The following is a 5,336-nucleotide window of genomic DNA, read 5'->3' on the forward strand; positions in this document are numbered from 1 at the left end:
CATCCCTACCGTCATGTATTCATACCTACGTGTTTCAAACGGGTTCTTGTATACCATTTATATGTAATATGTCCAACTTAATACCTACGTCTATAATGCTCTTACATTGATTACATGAGGATTAGACTTGGATTTATAACTCATAAGTGCCAAGGAAACACTCGAAATCATGTTTGGGAAGCTCACCGTAGACCACGATTAGAATACCGAAGCTTACGATACGTACATCAACTTAAAATAAGATTTTCAGCCTTTTAAACAATAGTTCTTCGCATCGAAAACAACCCCGTAAGCAGTGAAATAAGGCGTCAGCCAAAATGGAGGCCAGAGAGGGTGTCGGCGACGGCCCTGAGGGCGTCGGCGACGGGCTCTCTAAACCATGTTTTTCTGCAGATCCGTTTCGTCGTCCGAAAACTCTATAACTTACTTAACTTTTAAACCGTTTACCCGTTTAACATCCTGTTTCACTACGTCAAAAGTGGGCTTTAGCCACACTTTTTCAAAAACAGGCATGCCACACATTTGAATAAATGTGTGGCTAAAGGTCATTTATAATCTTTTAATACACTTTTAACCACACATTTTATTATTAATGTGACCATTGTATAACAACTCAAAACCTTTAGCCACACTTAAACAAAAAAATATGACATTTACTAGCCACATTCGAAAAAGTGTAGCCAAATGTAACCAACGGCCATAATACTCGTTTGATTTTTTATTTATATGACCAAAAACATATCAATTCGAAATATTTAGCCACACTAAAAAAAAAGTTGTGACATATATTAGCCATGTTAGAAAAGTGTGACTAAATGTGATCTATCACCATGGTATTTTTTTAACGATGTGGCTAAAAGCTAATTCATATGGTCAGTTATGTTGGTTTATGTGACCAAAATGTATTTTTTGTTAGTCACTTATAAATTTTTATGTGTAACTAAAAATTATCAATGGTCATGACAAAAAATTAAAATATATGACTATTGCTGGTGTTTGGCCACTAACTTAATTGCTTTGTGTGACCATCCATGCTCCCCTCTCAACTAGAACCCATGTTTATGTGAACAAAACATATTGTTTATTAGTCACTTAAAAATTTATATGTGTGGCCGATTAATGGCCATGGAAAAAAATAAAAAAATGTGACTATTACTTGTCTATGGTCACTAAATTGCTTTCTATGACCATACCCCCTCCCCCGTTGGAACCCTAGTTCTTCACCTGTTAGAGAAAATTTTGATAATATCCAATTTCCGCAGTTCATCAACGTCAATTGAATCTCGTCTTGGTTTGGTATTTTATTTACACCAAAATTTTGAGAAAATTAGGTTATAGGAATCTTACAACTGGAATTTTTGGTTATGAATTTAGTTCTGTTCGTATGTGTTTTTGTCGGTTTTGCCTTTGTAGTCAGATCTATACAAAACCCTAGATTTGAAATGTGCCATTTTCGCAGAGAAATTGTTGTTCTTATGACAGCCACCATTGTTCTTCATTATTTCGACCACCAATCTGCCACAATTCCATTTAATCGATTTTCAAGGTTTTTCCACAATTATGAAGATGAGGGTATGCTTGTTGCAAGATATAGTAAGGACGAAGATAAAGTGACAGTAATAAAGACAAACACATATGTATTGGACTTGTGTCAATCATCACGACCTGCAGAGCCAATAGCGGGAACATGTATGGAACTATTAAGAAACTTTAACAGTCTAAGAATCTTCAATACAGTAAGAATTTGGTGCTTCCAGTTTAGATAATTGCTATCATCTAGTTTAATTTTAACAAATTGAGTGATGTTCCACAGGTTTGATGATGAAGTGCTAGTTGTTGCCATGATTACAATAGCAGAAAAAAGGATGAACACTGAACAGAGGAAATAAGATAGAAGCGAACAGATATTGGGTGTCTAGGAGGCCAAAGGAGCCTTTAGTTGTTGCTACATTTAGCCTAGTTGTCCACAATGGTGGAGATGTGGAGGAAGCTTTTAGCATAGCTAAGAAAATATCCAACCCACATGTTACAACTTACCATGAGCTCTCAGAGCCTAAAAACCTGTTTAACCCATTACCCAACCCCTGATCCACTTACATAAGGGGTCTTACATATTTGCTACAGGAGTAGGTGTGTGATAGCAGAAGTTTTTGTTGAGAAGAACTTTGACCTGGCTTTCTAAGTTATTTGTGAGTTTAATCTTTCTGGTAACAATCACATAGTGAACCATGCCATTCAATTCACTCTTGTTAAGAATTTAGCTACAATGTTATCATTTTCTATGTTAATGGGAAAATCCATTTGTTAATATATATGCTGGTGTGGCGTCATCACTTGCTGAGAGTAAGAAAGGTGGTCAATTGACTGAATTTTTTAGAAATATTAAGGGCAATATTGAAGATGAAGATTGGGACCAGGTAACTAATCATAAGTTTACTCTTAAAACAGTAAAGATTACTAGTTTCACATGTAAAATAATATAATTATGAAAGGATTTGTCTGACCTGCTGTAACCTTGTTTTGAGTTTCTACTAAATTGTTGGCATTTTAGGAAGGTTTTGGCTTGTGTGGTGTGTGGCTGCCTCAAAAGTGCCTTCCAGATAGCTTCTAGAAGCGAAGGTGTGGCTGATGGCAGTATGTAGCACATCAGGTATGTATTTTGCATTTTTTAATGTTTGGTCAAAATTGTTTTGGTAATTCCGTGATTTCCGTCATAAGATGAATGCAATTACTAAAAGCCTCGCTATCTATATGCATTTTCATTTTACTAACCTAACATGGGTGGGTGTTGCAGCCGTTACATGTAAGTGCACTTCCAGTGCTTGCTTGATATGTGCAAACAATGGTTGGCTTAGTACATGTAAAATATGACCCACCAACCCCGAATTCCAGTTTTATTAGGTTTGTAAAGTCAAATGCACACTGAAAAAAGAGGTTTTGAAGTTTGTATTATCAGTGACTAAGGTGCTATCTAACAGGACTATCTCCGAGAATCCTAAAAAATCTTTGGGCCCAGACGAGTAGTTCAAATCGGGCCCTAAAGTATATATTTTTTAAGATATATAAAAACTTATAATGTATTAAAGAAGCTTAAAATATATAATAAAAAAGCTCAATTGGCTCAGCTTTTTCAATTATTCAGTTTTATGATTACCCCTAATTTGGATATCGAATTGCCAATTTGGCAATGCTGCACATCCCATTGGCACCAAAGACTATGCCAGCTCTAATGGTGCGATCCTTGTGGTTACACGTATCTAATATAATAGATACATATTATGTCTCGCGGGCAATGAGTAGCTACTCAGAAGCACCTTATTTTGATTTGGTAATAAGCTTGTACTTTAATATAGGTGGTAGTTTCATGAAGATTACTTGTATTATGTACTTTTGGAGCTTATACATAATTACTATGATTTGTGCAGGTGTTCAATTTTCTACACTTGTATTTAAAGGCTTTGAAGATATCTGAATGTGTAAATCAAGGATTTGTGCCAAAGCAAGGTGGCAATGCTAATTACAAGTTGCTTGCAATTGAAAGCGTACAGGGAGTGCGACTTTCAGAAAGTAAGAAAAGCTATTAGAATCCAAATAATTTGCTAATTACAAAACTATTCTATGTGCATGAAATTGGGATATGAGAATTACTAGGTTTGACTTTCCGAAAGTCACAAAAGGGATGCCTTCTATGTTGTCTTCTTTAGTGCATGTATAGTCTTTTGTATCAGAATAAATATTAACTTCATATTTTTTTGTTTCAAGAAACGTGCATCATATTGAACTTTTACAATATATCTATCACTTTATAATACAATTAATATTTGTTTATGTTCTACCTTATCGCTAAACACGAAATAATGGACGCTATTTTGTCACTATTGTTGCGTAGCACAGAGGTACGTTGTCACTATTTACTATCGATAAATATGGTATATCATATACGTTTTAATAGACCATATAGGTCCTTAATGGACCACAATGAATAATAGTGGATCATATATGTCTTATTGGTACATATAAGGCCTTAACGGATCACAATGGACAAAAGTAAATCATATACGTCTTAATAAACTATATTGGGCCTTAATAGATCACGGTAGACAATAATTGATCATATATGTCATAGTGGACCATGTTGGGCCTTAATTTATCACAATTGACAATAGTTGATCATATACATCTTAATGGACCAAATTGGGCTAATTGATCACAATTGACAATAGTATATCATATACGTCTTAATGGACCAAATTGAGCCTTAATGGATCACAGTGGGGAATAGTAGAACATATACGCCTTAATGGACCATATTGGGACTTAATGGATCACAATGTACGATAATAGATTATATCTGACTTAATGGACCATATTGGGCCTTAATGTATCACAATGGCCAATAGTAGATCACATATGTCTTAATGGACCATATTTGGTCTTATTGGATCATAATGACCAACAGTCGATCACTTATGTTTTAATGGACCATATTAGATCACAATGGCCGATAGAAAATCACATATGTCTTCATGGACCATATTCGGTCGTATTGTATTACAATGGCTAATAATAGACCACATATGTCTTGCTGGACAATATTGGGCTTTATTGGATCACATATGTCTTGGTGTATTAAAATAGCTAATAATAGATCACATATATAAGAATTGGACCGTATTGGACCTTATTGTATCATAATAATGACTGGTAGCAGATCATATATGTGTTTAATGGACCATATTGGGCCTTATTGGATCACAATACCCAGTAGTAGATCACATATTTCTTAACGGACCATATTGGGTAATAATGTATTACAATGGCCAATAATAGATCACATATGTCTTAGTGAACCATAATTGGACCTTATTGGTCAAAATGACCAATAATAAATAGATGGCATATGTTTTAATGGACCATATTAGGCCTTATTAGATCATAATGCCCACTAGTAGATCGTATATGTATTAATGGATGATATTGGGCTTTAATGAATCAAAATGCCCAATAGTAAATCACTAAATTTTAACTGGATCGGGAGGTTCTTTCAGGTGCAGTAAATTACTAAATTTTGTGTTTAATTCTCATGTGAAATTTGGATTCCATGTTTAATTCTCATGTGAGTAATGTCTATCTTTGTTTCTGGTGATAGGGGCTGGCTTGTTGAATAACTTAAAGACGTCAAGGTTGCCGCCGACGCCTTAAAACATCAACACAACAATAAAGGCTATTGAAGAAATGGAAGAAATGGATCTGGACAACCAAGGCATATGTTTTCTTTTAAATGGCTATTGAAGACCTTGAGAGGGATCCACATGAAGTAGTGGTTGCATTATTTG

The 5,336-nt window shown here is 34.8% G+C and overlaps 1 long non-coding RNA gene across 2 annotated transcripts; it reads left to right on the forward strand.

The window, feature by feature from the left end:
- Nucleotides 1-1,188: 1,188 nt before the first annotated feature.
- LOC110894000 lies at nt 1,189-3,828 on the forward strand. Of its 2 annotated transcripts, XR_002566057.2 has the most exons (4): nt 1,189-1,736; nt 1,814-2,417; nt 2,552-2,650; nt 3,426-3,828. It is a non-coding gene; the product is annotated as an uncharacterized LOC110894000 (long non-coding RNA). The 2 variants fall into 2 exon arrangements; XR_004874417.1 differs by having other exon boundaries at nt 1,189-2,417.
- The last annotated feature ends 1,508 nt before the right edge of the window (nt 3,829-5,336 follow it).

This window comes from Helianthus annuus, chromosome 12 (assembly GCF_002127325.2).
Source record: "Helianthus annuus cultivar XRQ/B chromosome 12, HanXRQr2.0-SUNRISE, whole genome shotgun sequence".
In the NCBI taxonomy this organism is placed as follows: Eukaryota; Viridiplantae; Streptophyta; class Magnoliopsida; order Asterales; family Asteraceae; genus Helianthus; species Helianthus annuus.